Source organism: Lepisosteus platostomus, chromosome 22 (assembly GCF_059453375.1).
Source record: "Lepisosteus platostomus isolate fLepPlt1 chromosome 22, fLepPlt1.hap1, whole genome shotgun sequence".
Taxonomy (NCBI): Eukaryota; Metazoa; Chordata; class Actinopteri; order Semionotiformes; family Lepisosteidae; genus Lepisosteus; species Lepisosteus platostomus.
Genome location: NC_142632.1, coordinates 2611756 through 2631251, shown reverse-complemented (window position 1 = coordinate 2631251; position 19496 = coordinate 2611756). Strand labels below are relative to the sequence as shown.

The window sequence follows — 19496 nt, the reverse complement described above, 5'->3', positions numbered from 1 at the left end:
GCTCGTTTGTAAGGCCAGGTGCATTGCAAACCACGACCGGCAGCGCAGAGGCTTTGAAGGCGGACTGGGCTCCTGCAGCTGTGCAGCCACGCACTCTGGTTTCTCTTCATTTCGTACAAATCTTTCGCCTTTTACTAAAGATTCCCGCGGAGAGAAGCATGAATGAGTTCCATGCAATATTTGTGCTTCCCTGCTTTCGGGTGGCGGGCAGCTGGGCTGGTCAAAGAGAGAAAACAAGCACGTTCGCAATCGCTCTTGTAATGGTGATTGTGGCCGTCTGCTCCGCGAGTCCTCGGTCTCCGGCCGTCTGATTGGCGCTCTTTTCTTTGGGGGGCGGGAAGTGTCCGGCCGCAGGGGATCTTGGGACTTCGCTTTTCATAGCGGCTTCCCAGAGTGCGTCGTTTCCGGCACAGTGTGGCTGGGTGTTTTCCGACTTATCGCACGGATTGGGCACGGCCGCAAGCTGAGAGCCGCAGGCGATGAGCCCGGAGCTGAACGGGCCCCACTGGCTAGTTTGTAAGGCCAGGTGCATTGCCAACCATGACCGGCAGCACAGAGGCTTTGAAGGCGGCCTGGGCTCCTGGAGCTGTGCAGCCACGCACTCTGGTTTCTCTTCATCTCGTACAACTCTTTCGCCTTTTATTAAAGATTTCCGTGGAGAGGAGCACGAATGAGTTCCCTGCAATTTTTGTGATTTCCTGCTTTCGGGTGGCGGGCAGCTGGGCTGGTCAAAGAGAGAAAACAAGCACGTTCGCAATCGCTCTTGTAATGGTGATTGTGGCCGTCTGCTCCGCGAGTCCTCGGTCTCCGGCCGTCTGATTGGCGCTCTTTTCTTTGGGGGGCGGGAAGTGTCCGGCCGCAGGGGATCTTGGGACCTCGCTTTGCATAGCGGCTTCCCAGAGTGCGTCGTTTCCGGCACAGTGTGGCCGGGTGTTTTCCGAGTTATCGCACGGATTGGGCACGCTCGCAAGCCGTGAGCCGCAGGCGATGAGCCCCGAGCTGAACGGGCCCCACTGGCTCGTTTGTAAGATCTGCGGCAGATCGTGTAAAGACGTTCAACTTTGTAACTACTGCACGCACAGGAAGCAGAATAAATTCCTCTTTCAAACTGTCAAAGGTTTGCTTTGCGAACGCTGCAGGACATCGCACAATCTGTTTTGAACGGGGACAAACGATTTCTTATGAGGCGCAGTAAGTACAGACGTTTAAAAAGCTCCACTCATGCCGACGATGCAGCATGAAGAAGGGCAACCTAACGTTTGACAGACAAAAGCCGGGCGCCGCTACGAGCAATATGAAATCAAACTGACAGCACACGGCGTTTCGCGCTGACTCAAAAGTGATCTCGACAGACGCTGTTCTCTGCATAACGCTGAAAGAGCTAAAGAGTGTTTCTGTTGAGACGTAACAAGCTTGTTTCTTTCTACCATGATGTTACCATGACAAAATCTGTCTTTAAACACCTTGCTCAGTCTCTGACGAGACTGTCAAGAATTGCTTTCGCCGATTGTATTGCAAACCGGCGGAAGCGGGGTATTGGGAAAAGTTTTCAACTAGCAATAATCGCGCATCGGCTAAACCTCACAGGCTACGATACTGCCACTGCGCAAAGCTGACGGTTGCCAGGCAACCGCGTGGATCCTATGGAAATCGTTATCAATCGTCTCATGGCATGTCGTTGCTGTAACGCTTCATATTTGCGGCCGGACACTTCCCGCCCCCCAAAGAAAAGAGCACCAATCAGACAGGCGGAGACCGAGGACTCGCAGAGCAGACGGCCACAGTCGCAGTAATAAGAGTGATTGTGAGCGGTTTTGTTTTCTCTCTTTGACCAGCCCAGCTGCGCCCCACCCGAAGGCAGGAAAGCACAAAAATTGTATGGAACTCATTCATGCTCCTCTTCATGGAAATCTTTAGTAAAAGGCAAAAGATTTGTACGAGATGAAGAGAAACCAGAGTGCGTGGCTGGACAGCTGCAGGAGCCCAGGCTGCCTTCAAGGCCTCTGCCCTGCCGGTCGTGGTTGGCAATGCACCTGGCCTTACAAACGAGCCAGTGGGGCCCGTTCAGCTCCGGGCTCATCGCCTGCGGCTCTCGGCTTACCTGGCAGGGGAGATACCTTGATCAGCCTGTAGTTGGAGTAGTTGGATTGTTTTCTTGTTTTGTGGAAGCAGTGTTTGTTTTGCAGTTTGAGATGGCAACCTTTGGATCCCGCAAGAATGCTGTACGTTTTGAGCTTTTGGATGACCTGTTCATGGATCGTATGCAGTTCAGCAGAAAAGTGTTACAGAAGGAACTTGGCTTTGAACCTCGGCACTTGGATTTCATCTTTGCTCTCCCAGGTCAGAAAGCATTTGAGGTTGTATTTGGTACCTATCCTCTGTTTGAACAATGCGTGGATGTGTTTGAGGCAAAAAGAGGGAAAGTTCCTGCACTTGAGAAGATCAACTTGCAGCCTCTGACACAGAGAGAGAGGAAAACGGTGCATGTTGTTATGTTCTCGGAACTGGCAAAGACGGAGGACATTCACACCTGGCTTAACCAGTACTGCACCGTCCACCATGGAACTGAGGTTAGAGATGTTGACGGTATAAAAACAGGAGCAAGGAAATTCGAGGTTCGCTTACTACCGGACAATGTAAATGGAGGCTTAAGGCACCTGCCCTCTACAATCCGGCTGGGCGCCTGCAATGGCTATGTTTTTTATGTGGGACAACCAAAGGTGTGTCGGCGCTGTGGTGCTGTGGGACACCTGGCATCTTCCTGCACTGTGAAATGCTGCAAGACCTGTGGCAAACAGGGACATTTAGCCTCTGACTGTTCAATGCTGCCAAAGTGCAATTTATGTGGCTCGGAAGGACACGTTTTTAAGAACTGCCCTCACGCCTACGCCAATAAACTCAAAATGAGAAAGGATGAGGCAGTGCTTGTTTCAGCCAAACCGGCCCGAAAAGCCAAAGCAAACAACAAGTCAAACAAAGAACCCTTGTTGGACAAAGAGTCTCAGCCTCCAGCCAGGATCAGTCCTGCTGTGGCTCCGGGGCCGGTGGAAGAGAAATCCACTACGCTCCCACAACCGCAGACTGCACCAGACAAGCACGAGGGTTTGAAAACCCCCGAGAACAGCGAGGACCCCTCCCCCACTCCTGCTCCTCAGAACGAGGGCCAGTGTGGGGCCCCCCGGTGGAGCGGGTCCAGCGACGATACCCAGGATTCAGCGGAGCTGCTTTTCTCAGACTCTGCAAGTGCTACAGATGCCCTCCTCTCCTCCATCCAGTCCATCACGGAGGATCTGCAACAGCTGGTGGGTGAGGGGGAAGAGGAGACTGGTGCATCGGCTGCACCCCTTTCCCCTCAGTGCTCCCAGGAGCTGGACTTGAGGAAAAGGAAAAATGACTCTGTTTTCTCCCCGAGCGAGGAGGAAGGAGAGAATGGTGATGGGGACAGCTGGAACCCCTCCACCCCTCCCTCTACCCCCTTCCTTGAAATGGACTCCGTGAATGCTTTTACTGCTGCCACCCTGATGAAGGCTCATTCAGAGGATGGCTGGCAGGAAATTGGTAAGAAGAAAAAGAAAAAGAAGAAGGTAACAGGTGAGACCGAAGAGAAATGTGTTTTGTAAAGACTGGTTCCACTTTCTTATGTAATATGGCTCTAAACATAATTTCTCTTAACACCAGAGGTATCAATGACGGAGTTAAATGTCAGTGTGTCTTTGATTACCTCCAGCAGAGAGAGGGAGATGTGTTGATGTTGCAGGAGTGTGCTTTAGCCTATCAAGAGAGGTATAAAAGCTTTGAAGATAGGTGGGATAAAGGGCCTTCTGTTTGGTCAGGGGACAATAACAACAGAGCCTCTGGCGTGGCCATTCTTTTCAAAGGATGGGCTTTCAAATTGAAAAGTATTCAGAGGGTCATAGATGGCAGGTTGCTGTGTGTGGATGTGGAATGGGGGACCGTTAACCTGCGGCTAATCAATGTGTATTGTCCTACTGACGTGGGAGGAAGGGTGGAGCTACTCAAGGCACTCTCTCCCCTATTGTTAAGTAGCACAGACGTGATAGTGGGAGGGGATTTTAATTGTATCTTAGAGCACACAGACAGGCAGTCTAGCTCTCCGATAAAATTGGATTCCAGCTCACTGGCCCTGCAAAACTTAGTTCAAGACTTTAAACTCTCAGACACATATAGATGTATATATCCCACAACAGCAGGATATACATGGTCAGGGAGGAATAGCAGCTCCAGAATTGACTATTGCTTTGTCTCAGAGAGAGTGAAAGTTGTTGGGGTCACTCTTCAGCCTGTCTTCTTCTCAGATCATCAGGCTTTAGGGTGTAGAGTGGAACTCCAGGGCGGGACTGTCTTTGGCCCAGGCCTCTGGAAACTCAACACAAAGCTGCTAGAGAACGAGGGGGTAGTATCCCGCTACAAGGAGAAACTATCACAGTGGCTGTCCTTGCAGTGTCTGTACGGGTCAGTAGGAGAGTGGTGGGAGGAGGTGAAGATGAGGACAAAGACCTTTTTCATGGCTGAGGGAAGGAAGGCTGCTGCCAGACGGAGAGGAGTGCTAGCCAGGAAACAGAGGCAGCTGCAGCGTCTCTACACAATGCTGCACAGTGGCTTCGATGTGCTCGAGGATATCACCCTTTTAAAAAAGGACATCCGGAGCATAGCCGAAGAAAGTAGTCGAGGAGTGCTGTTAAGAGGCAGAGTGCAGTTCTTGGAAGAAAATGAGAAGTGTACTCGCTTCTTTTTCAGGAAAGTGGTAGGCTCCAAGTCTGTCATGGAAAGTGTAGTTGATGAGGAGGGACGAGAGAGAACAGAGCCGAGTGCTATCCTCTCCTGCACCAAGGCCTTCTACTCAAGACTGTACAGCTCTACAGAGGTAAAGGATGAAGAAATTCATTTTTTTACCTCAAAGCTAGAAAACGTTTTGAGTGAAGAAGATAGGGAAGTACTTGAGAGGGATTTGACAGTAGAAGAGCTGAGACAGGCTATGGAGAGCTTACAGAAGGGGAAAACTCCAGGTGCTGACGGGCTCCCTAAAGAATTTTATTGCACCTTTTGGGATCTGCTTCAGGATCCGCTACTGGTCCTATTCGAGGAAAGATATAAGACAGAATTGCTGCCTGACTCCTTAAGAGAAGGCACTATCTCTCTCTTGTTTAAGAAAGGAGCAAAAAATGACATAAAGAACTGGAGACCCCTCAGCCTGTTAGGCGTGGACACTAAGATCCTGTCCAAAGCCCTTTTCCTGCACCTACAAAATGTAGTGGCCTCACTGGTAGGGAAAGAACAGACTTGTGGGATAGCAGGACGCCTGATGAGCGACAACCTGGCCTTGTTGAGGGATGTCTGTCTGTACTCTGAGGATCGCTCCCTCCCTCTTTGCATTTTAGGTGTAGACCTAGAAAAGGCCTTTGACCGCCTAAACCGGCAGTACTTAACATCGGGACTTGAGCACATGAAGTTTGGCCCCATCATGAGAAAGTGGATTAACCTGCTGTACACAGGTAGCAACAGCAGAGTCATGGTTAATGGCAATAGATCACGCCCCTTTGAAGTCTGTTCAGGGGTGAGGCAGGTCTGCCCATTATCCCCCTTGTTATGCGTTTTGGCTATGGAGCCCTTAGCCTGTGCCTTGCGCCAGGATCAGGCCATTAATGGGATACCAGTGCCTGGAAGTGGGGGAGGAGAGGTAAAGACATCTCTATACATGGATGACGTCACCCTGCTCCTCTCTGACAATGCCTCAATTAGCAGAGCTCTGCAGTGCTGTGATCGTTTCTCTTTGGCTTCCTCCGCAAAAATTAACAAATCTAAGAGTGAGATTTTTTATCAGAACTGGAGGGAGCCAAAAGAAGGACATGATCTCAGGCTGCAAGAGAAGAGAATTAAGGTCCTGGGGGTGTATTTTGGAGAAGAGATGGGAACAGTAAATTGGCAGAACAAATTGCCAATCTTAAACAAAAAACTGATGCAATGGAAGGACCGAGACCTCACCATGACAGGGAAGGTGCTGGTCATCAAAGCCGAGCTCTTGCCTGTCTTGAATTTTCTGGCTTCTACCTTCCCAATCCCACACCGTGTTGCGGCGGTGATGAGGAGATTGATGTTTCAATTTCTATGGGGTGGGAAGCAGGAAAGACTCAGAAGGGAAATAATGTACAGGCCGCCACCCTCAGGGGGGAAGTCTGTCCCAGATATTGCTACGAAGCTGCTGTGCATTTTCCTGGCCTCTGTGCTGAGAGGCTTTGCAACAGCACCTGCAGCGCGTACCTGGACTTATTTTTCCAGGCTCTGGGTAGGTAGGGAGGTGTTCAGAGTGTGGGGTGTCAGACCCAAGCTGGACGTCCCACTCTCTGACACATGCCCTGCAATTTATGGGACAGTTAAAAGTTTTCTAAGATCTCACCCAATTGGCCATATTCCCCTCCGAGATGTCAGCGTCCAAAAACTGGAAGATTTCGTTGCACCCCAGAACAATAGGCAGACCCATGTGGGCATTTTAACATCAGCCCAAACAAGGAAGGTGTGGAAACACACATCCTCTAAGTTTCTGTGCAACATTCACAGAGATTTAGCCTGGAGTGTCGTCCACCAGTGCTTACCGGTACGAACTTTCTTGTACCGTAGGGGCCTCACCCCCAGCCCTCGCTGCGTTAGGGTGGGCTGCGGCGAGGAGGAGACTGTATCCCATCTCCTGTGGTCCTGCTTTTTTGCTAAGGCCTTCTGGGCACTGTTTGAAGATTGGTTGCTGGCTCTCTCGCCCCAATTTACCCTGACCGCTGCTTTCGTCATATACGGCATCTCTCCTGTCAAACTTCCTCCTGACGTGTTTGACAGGATCTGGGCCGTGGTGAACAGTGGGAAAGTTGCCCTGTGGAGAGTGAGGAACATGGGGCTGTTCAAAGGCATCGAGATCCCAGTCAAGGCAGCAGGTAGCCTGGCCCTGTTCATCACCCGAGAGAACTATTACCTCAGAGATCTGTGGAGAGAAGGGAGGGAGGAAGCAGAAAATCTGTGGGAAATAGAGAGCATAGGTCAATATCTCAAGAAACTGTGAAAAACATTATCAAGTTTAAGTAAAGAATGTGATTTGCACCAGAAAAAAAGAAAATTGTTGCTATGTAACTGTTACCATGTCAAAATGTAATGAGATGTGATCATATATACTGTTTTAAGTATGTATATGAATGTAAAGCTTTCTGATTTGTGATGTCCTGTATTTTTTTGTGAAAAGAAAATAAAGTTCTTAAAAATCGAAATCGGTTCACCCAGGGCGAGGCTCGGCCATTGCACTCCGGCTGTGCTGACCCCTGCGAATTCCCCAAATGTGGGAATCTCGACTGCATAATTTCTGGTAGTGGGGGACTGCGTTCGCGCTCTCCCCTGATGTGCTTGGTCCAAAATCAGATACAGGAAGGTTAGGACACCACGAGCTGCGTGGCTGCGGAAGGATCCCGGTTCGACAGGAGTGGACGCCGCTGCTGGTTCTCGCTGGCTTTTAGTTAGGGGTCCGGAGAAGCATCTCAAGCTAGTTCCACTACTCCTTCCGGACGTTCATTCCCTTTTCAAAGTCAGTCGTTTTGCTGTAGTCTGCGTTCTTTAGGCTGATTATCGAGGTTAGCCTTTATTTGGTCATGGGGGGCTCGGTACTGTATGCTGAGTCTAAAGACAGTTTCACCCGTTTTCTGATTGCTCGGTTCTGTACCAGTGCAGACATGTCAAACAGTGAATGGCTGTACCTCTATTGTATCCGTGCTCAATGAATGAAATCGGTAACAAATGAATATATGTCTAGTTATACGAAAAACGAGTGGTTTATCGACTCATCTTCATTTGCAGATTTAGAGGCAGCTTCGATATTCGTTTTACAGACAGGTTTTTTTTTTTTGAATATGGGTCACACACATGCCACAGCAACAAAACATCTCTAGAGATGAGGCTATAGATCACCTTTCCATCCTGCAGGTTTTCCTCCCAAAGCCTACGGCACCAACGGCGACCCCTGCTGGCCGGGAGAGCAAAAGCTTACAGCACCTGGTATTCCCAGGCAGTCTCCCATCCAAGTACTAACCAGGCCCGATGCTGCTTAGCTTCCGAGATCAGACGAGATCGGGCGTGTTCAGGGTGGTGTGGCCGTAAGCGAAAGCTCCGGCGCCTGACTCGCTACTTGAAGCTGTGTGTGGCGGGGGTTCCGTGCTCCCCGAGCGGGACTGAAGGATCGTTCGTGTGCCACTCTTTGGAAAGGAGCTGCTTTCCAAATCGCATTGCGTGCCTGGATGTTGGCGAATGCGCTCCCTTGTGTTGGCTCGTCCCGCACTGGAGGAGGACAAACAATCTGCACGGAGGAGCACCAGGCAAGTCTTCACCAGACAAAAACCTCCAGTGCACAGCACTCTGGAAACATTTCGGGGCTTTCGCGTGTTTATTTCAGCACGTAAAGCGCACCGGTCCAACACGTCGGCCGGGCGCGCGGCGCCTCCGCCCTCTTGTGGCCTTGCGGCGTCAGAGCAAGAGGCTCCTTCTCGCTGCCCTTCCGCTGTGTTGCAGGGCCCCAAGAGGGAACCCGGAGCGCGCACTTTGTGGGGGGCGGGGGACCGCGTTCGCGCTCTGCCCCCGGTCTCTTGCGCGAGTACTAAATCTCACGGACAGGGGGGCCTCGTCATTGATTGTTACAGGTGAGACGGGGATTAGGAGGAGACCCCGACTGATGGGTAAAGGGGAGCACTAACACCAGAGGGACACCCACGGCGTCTCTTTTTGAGAGACGCCCTGGGGTTTCCTAATGGCCAAGGAGGGTCGGGACCTCGGTTTGACGCCTCCCCCGAAGGACGGCGCCTGTTTGTGCAGCAGAGTGTCGCCATCAGGAGGCTGGGGCGTAAGAGAGCCACACAGCCCGCAGGGTGAGCGCTCCCTACTGGTCCCAGTCACACCTCTTGCAGGAGCAGCAGCAACCGGAGCTTTTCCGGGGTGGAATCTCCCATCCGGGTGCCGGCCAGGCTCACACCTGCTGGGCTGCCCCGGGGGTGAGCCCAGTCGAGAGTCGCAGGGCCAGATCTAGTCACCGGGGAGAAACGATACAAGTGAAGGATTGCTCGGCTCTCGGCACTTGAAAAGACCGACAAATGTCTCGTTCCCGCCGGAGCTGAATGTACCCGCATGTGTGGTGTCGTCTTCTTCCCCCGCCCCGCTGTGTTTGCTGTATTGTCTCTGAAGCCGGCCCCCCCGAGACGAGACGGGCTGTTCCTGTGCCCCAATTAACACTTTACAGGTGCCATTCCCCGGCATTGTGGCCATTGTCGGTGCTCACACGCGATAAGATAAGGCGGAGGAGAGCGGGGCATGCCCAGCGGCAGACATTCAAGGAGGGGGCAGTGCGAGGTGAGGTGAGGTGCGACACGCCGGAGCCCCGACGCAGCTAATGCGGAGCACTTGTTGGACTGGCATCGAAAGGACGTGTGCGCACGGAGCGAGCCTTCCCTGCGGCGGAGCGCGGGAACTTTCTCCCCCCCTTCCGCTGCAGGAGTTGTGTGCACTGCAGCGGTGCCGAGAGAAAAGCACAGAAGGCAGCAGGCTCTGGAGAGCAGGTAAAAGACGGAGCCTTGTGGGCAGGCGAGCAGGCCCGTTTTTTGGAAATTGCTGAAAAGGTTTGTTCGGTGTGTGGCAGGCGCACGTCGCGAGCTTGCGTGGCGATCTGCCGGTCTGGAGTTATGCAAATGAGGCCGAATTGCATCCCGGGACATGCTGCGAATGCGCAACGGCGACTGCAGATGTGTAGGAAACGGCGCCCTCGTTTTCTCGTTTTGCCCACACTTTTGAGTGTTAGTGTGGCGTGTGAGTGTGTGAAAGAGTGGGCCCAGCAGGAGGCGGTGGCGTGCGGGGCGAGGAGGTGGCCTAGGCTGCGCGATTTGTGCTGTGGGTGCGGGCCGCTTGCAGGGGCCTGTTTAACTCATACTTACCTGGCAGGGGAGATACCTTGATCAAGAAGGAGGTTCACCCAGGGCGAGACTCGGCCATTGCACTCCGGCTGTGTTGATCCCTGCGAATTCCCCAAATGTGGGAATCTCGACTGCATAATTTCTAGAAGTGGGGGACTGCGTTCGCGCTCTCCCCTGATGTGCTTGGTCCAAAATCAGATACGGGAGGGTTAGGACACCACGAGCTGCGTGGCTGCGGAAGGATCCCGGTTCGACAGGAGTGGACGCCGCTGCTGGTTCTCGCTGGCTTTTAGTTAGGGGTCCGGAGAAGCATCTCAAGCTAGTTCCACTACTCCTTCCGGACGTTCATTCCCTTTTCAAAGTCAGTCGTTTTGCTGTAGTCTGCGTTCTTTAGGCTGATTATCGAGGTTAGCCTTTATTTGGTCATGGGGGGCCTCGGTACTGTATGCTGAGTCCAAAGACAGTTTCACCCGTTTTCTGATTGCTCGGTTCTGTACCAGTGCAGACATGTCAAACAGTGAATGGCTGTACCTCTATTGTATCCGTGCTCAATGAATGAAATCGGTAACAAATGAATATATGTCTAGTTATACGAAAAACGAGTGGTTTATCGACTCATCTTCATTTGCAGATTTAGAGGCAGCTTCGATATTCGTTTTACAGACGGGTTTTTTTTTTTGAATATGGGTCACACACATGCCACAGCAACAAAACATCTCTAGAGATGAGGCTATAGATCACCTTTCCATCCTGCAGGTTTTCCTCCCAAAGCCTACGGCACCAACGGCGACCCCTGCTGGCCGGGAGAGCAAAAGCTTACAGCACCTGGTATTCCCAGGCAGTCTCCCATCCAAGTACTAACCAGGCCTGACGCTGCTTAGCTTCCGAGATCAGACGAGATCGGGCGTGTTCAGGGTGGTGTGGCCGTAAACAAAAACCCTGGCGCCTGACTCGCTACTTGAAGCTGTGTGTGGCGGGGGTTCCGTGCTCCCCGAGCGGGACTGAAGGATCGTTCGTGTGCCACTCTTTGGAAAGGAGCTGCTTTCCAAATCGCATTGCGTGCCTGGATGTTGGCGAATGCGCTCCCTTGTGTTGGCTCGTCCCGCACTGGAGGAGGACAAACAATCTGCACGGAGGAGCACCAGGCAAGTCTTCACCAGACAAAAACCTCCAGTGCACAGCACTCTGGAAACATTTCGGGGCTTTCGCGTGTTTATTTCAGCACGTAAAGCGCACCGGTCCAACACGTCGGCCGGGCGCGCGGCGCCTCCGCCCTCTTGTGGCCTTGCGGCGTCAGAGCAAGAGGCTCCTTCTCGCTGCCCTTCCGCTGTGTTGCAGGGCCCCGAGAGGGAACCCGGAGCGCGCACTTTGTGGGGGGCGGGGGACCGCGTTCGCGCTCTGCCCCCGGTCTCTTGCGCGAGTACTAAATCTCACGGACAGGGGGGCCTCGTCATTGATTGTTACAGGTGAGACGGGGATTAGGAGGAGACCCCGACTGATGGGTAAAGGGGAGCACTAACACCAGAGGGACACCCCCGGCGTCTCTTTTTGAGAGACGCCCTGGGGTTTCCTAATGGCCAAGGAGGGTCGGGACCTCGGTTTGACGCCTCCCCCGAAGGACGGCGCCTGTTTGTGCAGCAGAGTGTCGCCATCAGGAGGCTGGGGCGTAAGAGAGCCACACAGCCCGCAGGGTGAGCGCTCCCTACTGGTCCCAGTCACACCTCTTGCAGGAGCAGCAGCAACCGGAGCTTTTCCGGGGTGGAATCTCCCATCCGGGTGCCGGCCAGGCTCACACCTGCTGGGCTGCCCCGGGGGTGAGCCCAGTCGAGAGTCGCAGGGCCAGATCTAGTCCCCGGGGAGAAACGATACAAGTGAAGGATTGCTCGGCTCTCGGCACTTGAAAAGACCGACAAATGTCTCGTTCCCGCCGGAGCTGAATGTACCCGCATGTGTGGTGTCGTCTTCTTCCCCCGCCCCGCTGTGTTTGCTGTATTGTCTCTGAAGCCGGCCCCCCCGAGACGAGATGGGCTGTTCCTGTGCCCCAATTAACACTTTACAGGTGCCATTCCCCGGCATTGTGGCCATTGTCGGTGCTCACACGCGATAAGATAAGGCGGAGGAGAGCGGGGCATGCCCAGCGGCAGACATTCAAGGAGGGGGCAGTGCGAGGTGAGGTGAGGTGCGACACGCCGGAGCCCCGACGCAGCTAATGCGGAGCACTTGTTGGACTGGCATCGAAAGGACGTGTGCGCACGGAGCGAGCCTTCCCTGCGGCGGAGCGCGGGAACTTTCTCCCCCCCTCCCGCTGCAGGAGTTGTGTGCACTGCAGCGGTGCCGAGAGAAAAGCACAGAAGGCAGCAGGCTCTGGAGAGCAGGTAAGAGACGGAGCCTTGTGGGCAGGCGAGCAGGCCCGTTTTTTGGAAATTGCTGAAAAGGTTTGTTCGGTGTGTGGCAGGCGCACGTCGCGAGCTTGCGTGGCGATCTGCCGGTCTGGAGTTATGCAAATGATGCCGAATTGCATCCCGGGACATGCTGCGAATGTGCAACGGCGACTGCAGATGTGTAGGAAACGGCGCGCTCGTTTTCTCGTTTTGCCCACACTTTTGAGTGTTAGTGTGGCGTGTGAGTGTGTGAAAGAGTGGGCCCAGCAGGAGGCGGTGGCGTGCGGGGCGAGGAGGTGGCCTAGGCTGCGCGATTTGTGCTGTGGGTGCGGGCCGCTTGCAGGGGCCTGTTTAACTCATACTTACCTGGCAGGGGAGATACCTTGATCAAGAAGGAGGTTCACCCAGGGCGAGGATCGGCCATTGCACTCCGGCTGTGTTGACCCCTGCGAATTCCCCAAATGTGGGAATCTCGACTGCATAATTTCTAGAAGTGGGGGACTGCGTTCGTGCTCTCCCCTGATGTGCTTGGTCCAAAATCAGATACGGGAGGGTTAGGACACCACGAGCTGCGTGGCTGCGGAAGGATCCCGGTTCGACAGGAGTGGACGTCGCTGCTGGTTCTCGCTGGCTTTTAGTTAGGGGTCCGGAGAAGCATCTCAAGCTAGTTCCACTACTCCTTCCGGACGTTCATTCCCTTTTCAAAGTCAGTCGTTTTGCTGTAGTCTGCGTTCTTTAGGCTGATTATCGAGGTTAGCCTTTATTTGGTCATGGGGGGCCTCGGTACTGTATGCTGAGTCTAAAGACAGTTTCACCCGTTTTCTGATTGCTCGGTTCTGTACCAGTGCAGACATGTCAAACAGTGAATGGCTGTACCTCTATTGTATCCGTGCTCAATGAATGAAATCGGTAACAAATGAATATATGTCTAGTTATACGAAAAACGAGTGGTTTATCGACTCATCTTCATTTGCAGATTTAGAGGCAGCTTCGATATTCGTTTTACATACGGGTTTTTTTTTTTGAATATGGGTCACACACATGCCACAGCAACAAAACATCTCTAGAGATGAGGCTATAGATCACCTTTCCATCCTGCAGGTTTTCCTCCCAAAGCCTACGGCACCAACGGCGACCCCTGCTGGCCGGGAGAGCAAAAGCTTACAGCACCTGGTATTCCCAGGCAGTCTCCCATCCAAGTACTAACCAGGCCCGACGCTGCTTAGCTTCCGAGATCAGACGAGATCGGGCGTGTTCAGGGTGGTGTGGCCGTAAGCGAAAGCCCCGGCGCCTGACTCGCTACTTGAAGCTGTGTGTGGCGGGGCTTCCGTGCCCCCCGAGCGGGACTGAAGGATCGTTCGTGTGCAACTCTTTGGAAAGGAGCTGCTTTCCAAATCGCATTGCGTGCCTGGATGTTGGCGAATGCGCTCCCTTGTGTTGGCTCGTCCCGCACTGGAGGAGTACAAACAATCTGCACGGAGGAGCACCAGGCAAGTCTTCACCAGACAAAAACCTCCAGTGCACAGCACTCTGGAAACATTTCGGGGCTTTCGCGTGTTTATTTCAGCACGTAAAGCGCACCGGTCCAACACGTCGGCCGGGCGCGCGGCGCCTCCGCCCTCTTGTGGCCTTGCGGCGTCAGAGCAAGAGGCTCCTTCTCGCTGCCCTTCCGCTGTGTTGCAGGACCCGGAGCGCGCACTTTGTGGGGGGCGGGGGACCGCGTTCGCGCTCTGCCCCCGGTCTCTTGCGCGAGTACTAAATCTCACGGACAGGGGGGCCTCGTCATTGATTGTTACAGGTGAGACGGGGATTAGGAGGAGACCCCGACTGATGGGTAAAGGGGAGCACTAACACCAGAGGGACACCCCCGGCGTCTCTTTTTGAGAGACGCCCTGGGGTTTCCTAATGGCCAAGGAGGGTCGGGACCTCGGTTTGACCTCTGTTTGTGCAGCAGAGTGTCGCCATCATGAGGCTGGGGCGTAAGAGAGCCACACAGCCCGCAGGGTGAGCGCTCCCTACTGGTCCCAGTCACACCTCTTGCAGGAGCAGCAGCAACCGGAGCTTTTCCGGGGTGGAATCTCCTATCCGGGTGCCGGCCAGGCTCACACCTGCTGGGCTGCCCCGGGGGTGAGCCCAGTCGAGAGTCGCAGGGCCAGATCTAGTCACCGGGGAGAAACGATACAAGTGAAGGATTGCTCGGCTCTCGGCACTTGAAAAGACCGACAAATGTCTCGTTCCCGCCGGAGCTGAATGTACCCGCATGTGTGGTGTCGTCTTCTTCCCCCGCCCCGCTGTGTTTGCTGTATTGTCTCTGAAGCCGGCCCCCCCGAGACGAGACGGGCTGTTCCTGTGCCCCAATTAACACTTTACAGGTGCCATTCCCCGGCATTGTGGCCATTGTCGGTGCTCACACGCGATAAGATAAGGCGGAGGAGAGCGGGGCATGCCCAGCGGCAGACATTCAAGGAGGGGGTAGGGCGAGGTGAGGTGAGGTGCGACACGCCGGAGCCCCGACGCAGCTAATGCGGAGCACTTGTTGGACTGGCATCGAAAGGACGTGTGCGCACGGAGCGAGCCTTCCCTGCGGCGGAGCGTGGGAACTTTCTCCCCCCCTCCCGCTGCAGGAGTTGTGTGCACTGCAGCGGTGCCGAGAGAAAAGCACAGAAGGCAGCAGGCTCTGGAGAGCAGGTAAGAGACGGAGCCTTGTGGGCAGGCGAGCAGGCCCGTTTTTTGGAAATTGCTGAAAAGGTTTGTTCGGTGTGTGGCAGGCGCACGTCGCGAACTTGCGTGGCGATCTGCCGGTCTGGAGTTATGCAAATGAGGCCGAATTGCATCCCGGGACATGCTGCGAATGCGCAACGGCGACTGCAGATGTGTAGGAAACGGCGCGCTCGTTTTCTCGTTTTGCCCACACTTTTGAGTGTTAGTGTGGCGTGTGAGTGTGTGAAAGAGTGGGCCTAGCAGGAGGCGGTGGCGTGCGGGGCGAGGAGGTGGCCTAGGCTGCGCGATTTGTGCTGTGGGTGCGGGCCGCTTGCAGGGGCCTGTTTAACTCATACTTACCTGGCAGGGGAGATACCTTGATCAAGAAGGAGGTTCACCCAGGGCGAGGCTCGGCCATTGCACTCCGGCTGTGCTGACCCCTGCGAATTCCCCAAATGTGGGAATCTCGACTGCATAATTTCTGGTAGTGGGGGACTGCGTTCGCGCTCTCCCCTGATGTGCTTGGTCCAAAATCAGATACGGGAGGGTTAGGACACCACGAGCTGCGTGGCTGCGGAAGGATCCCGGTTCGACAGGAGTGGACGCCGCTGCTGGTTCTCGCTGGCTTTTAGTTAGGGGTCCGGAGAAGCATCTCAAGCTAGTTCCACTACTCCTTCCGGACGTTCATTCCCTTTTCAAAGTCAGTCGTTTTGCTGTAGTCTGCGTTCTTTAGGCTGATTATCGAGGTTAGCCTTTATTTGGTCATGGGGGGCCTCGGTACTGTATGCTGAGTCTAAAGACAGTTTCACCCGTTTTCTGATTGCTCGGTTCTGTACCAGTGCAGACATGTCAAACAGTGAATGGCTGTACCTCTACTGTATCCGTGCTCAATGAATGAAATCGGTAAGAAATGAATATATGTCTAGTTATACGAAAAACGAGTGGTTTATCGACTCATCTTCATTTGCAGATTTAGAGGCAGCTTCGATATTCGTTTTACAGACGGGTTTTTTTTTTTGAATATGGGTCACACACATGCCACAGCAACAAAACATCTCTAGAGATGAGGCTATAGATCACCTTTCCATCCTGCAGGTTTTCCTCCCAAAGCCTACGGCACCAACGGCGACCCCTGCTGGCCGGGAGAGCAAAAGCTTACAGCACCTGGTATTCCCAGGCAGTCTCCCATCCAAGTACTAACCAGGCCCAACGCTGCTTAGCTTCCGAGATCAGACGAGATCGGGCGTGTTCAGGGTGGTGTGGCCGTAAGAGAAAGCCCCGGCGCCTGACTGGCTACTTGAAGCTGTGTGTGGCGGGGGTTCCGTGCCCCCCGAGCGGGACTGAAGGATCGTTCGTGTGCCACTCTTTGGAAAGGAGCTGCTTTCCAAATCGCATTGCGTGCCTGGATGTTGGCGAATGCGCTCCCTTGTGTTGGCACGTCCCGCACTGGAGGAGGACAAACAATCTGCACGGAGGAGCACCAGGCAAGTCTTCACCAGACAAAAACCTCCAGTGCACAGCACTCTGGAAACATTTCGGGGCTTTCGCGTGTTTATTTCAGCACGTAAAGCGCACCGGTCCAACACGTCGGCCGGGCGCGCGGCGCCTCCGCCCTCTTGTGGCCTTGCGGCGTCAGAGCAAGAGGCTCCTTCTCGCTGCCCTTCCGCTGTGTTGCAGGGCCCCGAGAGGGAACCCGGAGCGCGCACTTTGTGGGGGGCGGGGGACCGCGTTCGCGCTCTGCCCCCGGTCTCTTGCGCGAGTACTAAATCTCACGGACAGGGGGGCCTCGTCATTGATTGTTACAGGTGAGACGGGGATTAGGAGGAGACCCCGACTGATGGGTAAAGGGGAGCACTAACACCAGAGGGGCACCCCCGGCGTCTCTTTTTGAGAGACGCCCTGGGGTTTCCTAATGGCCAAGGAGGGTCGGGACCTCGGTTTGACGCCTCCCCCGAAGGACGGCGCCTGTTTGTGCAGCAGAGTGTCGCCATCAGGAGGCTGGGGCGTAAGAGAGCCACACAGCCCGCAGGGTGAGCGCTCCCTACTGGTCCCAGTCACACCTCTTGCAGGAGCAGCAGCAACCGGAGCTTTTCCGGGGTGGAATCTCCCATCCGGGTGCCGGCCAGGCTCACACCTGCTGGGCTGCCCCGGGGGTGAGCCCAGTCGAGAGTCGCAGGGCCAGATCTAGTCACCGGGGAGAAACGATACAAGTGAAGGATTGCTCGGCTCTCGGCACTTGAAAAGACCGACAAATGTCTCGTTCCCGCCGGAGCTGAATGTACCCGCATGTGTGGTGTCGTCTTCTTCCCCCGCCCCGCTGTGTTTGCTGTATTGTCTCTGAAGCCGGCCCCCCGAGACGAGACGGGCTGTTCCTGTGCCCCAATTAACACTTTACAGGTGCCATTCCCCGGCATTGTGGCCATTGTCGGTGCTCACACGCGATAAGATAAGGCGGAGGAGAGCGGGGCATGCCCAGCGGCAGACATTCAAGGAGGGGGCAGTGCGAGGTGAGGTGAGGTGCGACACGCCGGAGCCCCGACGCAGCTAATGCGGAGCACTTGTTGGACTGGCATCGAAAGGACGTGTGCGCACGGAGCGAGCCTTCCCTGCGGCGGAGCGCGGGAACTTTCTCCCCCCCTCCCGCTGCAGGAGTTGTGTGCACTGCAGCGGTGCCGAGAGAAAAGCACAGAAGGCAGCAGGCTCTGGAGAGCAGGTAAGAGACGGAGCCTTGTGGGCAGGCGAGCAGGCCCGTTTTTTGGAAATTGCTGAAAAGGTTTGTTCGGTGTGTGGCAGGCGCACGTCGCGAGCTTGCGTGGCGATCTGCCGGTCTGGAGTTATGCAAATGAGGCCGAATTGCATCCCGGGACATGCTGCGAATGCGCAACGGCGACTGCAGATGTGTAGGAAACGGCGCGCTCGTTTTCTCGTTTTGCCCACACTTTTGAGTGTTAGTGTGGCGTGTGAGTGTGTGAAAGAGTGGGCCCAGCAGGAGGCGGTGGCGTGCGGGGCGAGGAGGTGGCCTAGGCTGCGCGATTTGTGCTGTGGGTGCGGGCCGCTTGCAGGGGCCTGTTTAACTCATACTTACCTGGCAGGGGAGATACTTTGATCAAGAAGGAGGTTCATCCAGGGCGAGGCTTGGCCATTGCACTCCGGCTGTGCTGACCCCTGCGAATTCCCCAAATGTGGGAATCTCGACTGCATAATTTCTGGTAGTGGGGGACTGCGTTCGCGCTCTCCCCTGATGTGCTTGGTCCAAAATCAGATACGGGAGGGTTAGGACACCACGAGCTGCGTGGCTGCGGAAGGATCCCGGTTCGACAGGAGTGGACGCCGCTGCTGGTTCTCGCTGGCTTTTAGTTAGCGGTCCGGAGAAGCATCTCAAGCTAGTTCCACTACTCCTTCCGGACGTTCATTCCCTTTTCAAAGTCAGTCGTTTTGCTGTAGTCTGCGTTCTTTAGGCTGATTATCGAGGTTAGCCTTTATTTGGTCATGGGGGGCCTCGGTACTGTATGCTGAGTCTAAAGACAGTTTCACCCGTTTTCTGATTGCTCGGTTCTGTACCAGTGCAGACATGTCAAACAGTGAATGGCTGTACCTCTATTGTATCCGTGCTCAATGAATGAAATCGGTAACAAATGAATATATGTCTAGTTATACGAAAAACGAGTGGTTTATCGACTCATCTTCATTTGCAGATTTAGAAGCAGCTTCGATATTCGTTTTACAGAAGGGTTTTTTTTTTTGAATATGGGTCACACACATGCCACAGCAACAAAACATCTCTAGAGATGAGGCTATAGATCACCTTTCCATCCTGCAGGTTTTCCTCCCAAAGCCTACGGCACCAACGGCGACCCCTGCTGGCCGGGAGAGCAAAAGCTTACAGCACCTGGTATTCCCAGGCAGTCTCCCATCCAAGTACTAACCAGGCCCAACGCTGCTTAGCTTCCGAGATCAGACGAGATCGGGCGTGTTCAGGGTGGTGTGGCCGTAAGCGAAAGCCCCGGCGCCTGACTCGCTACTTGAAGCTGTGTGTGGCGGGGGTTCCGTGCCCCCCGAGCGGGACTGAAGGATCGTTCGTGTGCCACTCTTTGGAAAGGAGCTGCTTTCCAAATCGCATTGCGTGCCTGGATGTTGGCGAATGCGCTCCCTTGTGTTGGCACGTCCCGCACTGGAGGAGGACAAACAATCTGCACGGAGGAGCACCAGGCAAGTCTTCACCAGACAAAAACCTCCAGTGCACAGCACTCTGGAAACATTTCGGGGCTTTCGCGTGTTTATTTCAGCACGTAAAGCGCACCGGTCCAACACGTCGGCCGGGCGCGCGGCGCCTCCGCCCTCTTGTGGCCTTGCGGCGTCAGAGCAAGAGGCTCCTTCTCGCTGCCCTTCCGCTGTGTTGCAGGGCCCCGAGAGGGAACCCGGAGCGCGCACTTTGTGGGGGGCGGGGGACCGCGTTCGCGCTCTGCCCCCG

The 19496-nt window shown here is 54.6% G+C and overlaps 13 non-coding genes and 1 pseudogene across 13 annotated transcripts; 7 read left to right on the top strand and 7 right to left on the bottom strand.

The window, feature by feature from the left end:
- Window positions 1–90: 90 nt before the first annotated feature.
- Window positions 91–205, top strand: LOC148643152 (U5 spliceosomal RNA). Its single transcript, XR_015929343.1, has one exon. It is a non-coding gene; the product is annotated as a U5 spliceosomal RNA (small nuclear RNA).
- Window positions 206–598: 393 nt separating this feature from the next.
- Window positions 599–713, top strand: LOC148643151 (U5 spliceosomal RNA). The gene has a single exon (XR_015929362.1). It is a non-coding gene; the product is annotated as a U5 spliceosomal RNA (small nuclear RNA).
- Window positions 714–1472: 759 nt separating this feature from the next.
- Window positions 1473–1614, bottom strand: LOC148643150 (U4 spliceosomal RNA). Its single transcript, XR_015929473.1, has one exon. It is a non-coding gene; the product is annotated as a U4 spliceosomal RNA (small nuclear RNA).
- Window positions 1615–1847: 233 nt separating this feature from the next.
- Window positions 1848–1961, bottom strand: LOC148643149 (U5 spliceosomal RNA). The gene has a single exon (XR_015929287.1). It is a non-coding gene; the product is annotated as a U5 spliceosomal RNA (small nuclear RNA).
- Window positions 1962–7225: 5264 nt separating this feature from the next.
- LOC148643148 (U1 spliceosomal RNA) lies at window positions 7226–7395 on the top strand. Its single transcript, XR_015929139.1, has one exon. It is a non-coding gene; the product is annotated as a U1 spliceosomal RNA (small nuclear RNA).
- Window positions 7396–8031: 636 nt separating this feature from the next.
- On the bottom strand, window positions 8032–8150 carry LOC148643147 (5S ribosomal RNA). The gene has a single exon (XR_015929217.1). It is a non-coding gene; the product is annotated as a 5S ribosomal RNA (ribosomal RNA).
- Window positions 8151–9957: 1807 nt separating this feature from the next.
- LOC148643146 (U1 spliceosomal RNA) lies at window positions 9958–10121 on the top strand. The gene has a single exon (XR_015929433.1). It is a non-coding gene; the product is annotated as a U1 spliceosomal RNA (small nuclear RNA).
- A 636-nt stretch (window positions 10122–10757) lies between these two features.
- LOC148643145 (5S ribosomal RNA) lies at window positions 10758–10876 on the bottom strand (annotated as a pseudogene).
- A 1807-nt stretch (window positions 10877–12683) lies between these two features.
- On the top strand, window positions 12684–12847 carry LOC148643144 (U1 spliceosomal RNA). The gene has a single exon (XR_015929505.1). It is a non-coding gene; the product is annotated as a U1 spliceosomal RNA (small nuclear RNA).
- Window positions 12848–13483: 636 nt separating this feature from the next.
- Window positions 13484–13602, bottom strand: LOC148643143 (5S ribosomal RNA). The gene has a single exon (XR_015929181.1). It is a non-coding gene; the product is annotated as a 5S ribosomal RNA (ribosomal RNA).
- Window positions 13603–15377: 1775 nt separating this feature from the next.
- LOC148643142 (U1 spliceosomal RNA) lies at window positions 15378–15541 on the top strand. Its single transcript, XR_015929198.1, has one exon. It is a non-coding gene; the product is annotated as a U1 spliceosomal RNA (small nuclear RNA).
- A 636-nt stretch (window positions 15542–16177) lies between these two features.
- LOC148643141 (5S ribosomal RNA) lies at window positions 16178–16296 on the bottom strand. The gene has a single exon (XR_015929205.1). It is a non-coding gene; the product is annotated as a 5S ribosomal RNA (ribosomal RNA).
- A 1806-nt stretch (window positions 16297–18102) lies between these two features.
- Window positions 18103–18266, top strand: LOC148643140 (U1 spliceosomal RNA). The gene has a single exon (XR_015929378.1). It is a non-coding gene; the product is annotated as a U1 spliceosomal RNA (small nuclear RNA).
- A 636-nt stretch (window positions 18267–18902) lies between these two features.
- LOC148643139 (5S ribosomal RNA) lies at window positions 18903–19021 on the bottom strand. Its single transcript, XR_015929161.1, has one exon. It is a non-coding gene; the product is annotated as a 5S ribosomal RNA (ribosomal RNA).
- Between the last annotated feature and the right edge of the window lie 475 nt (window positions 19022–19496).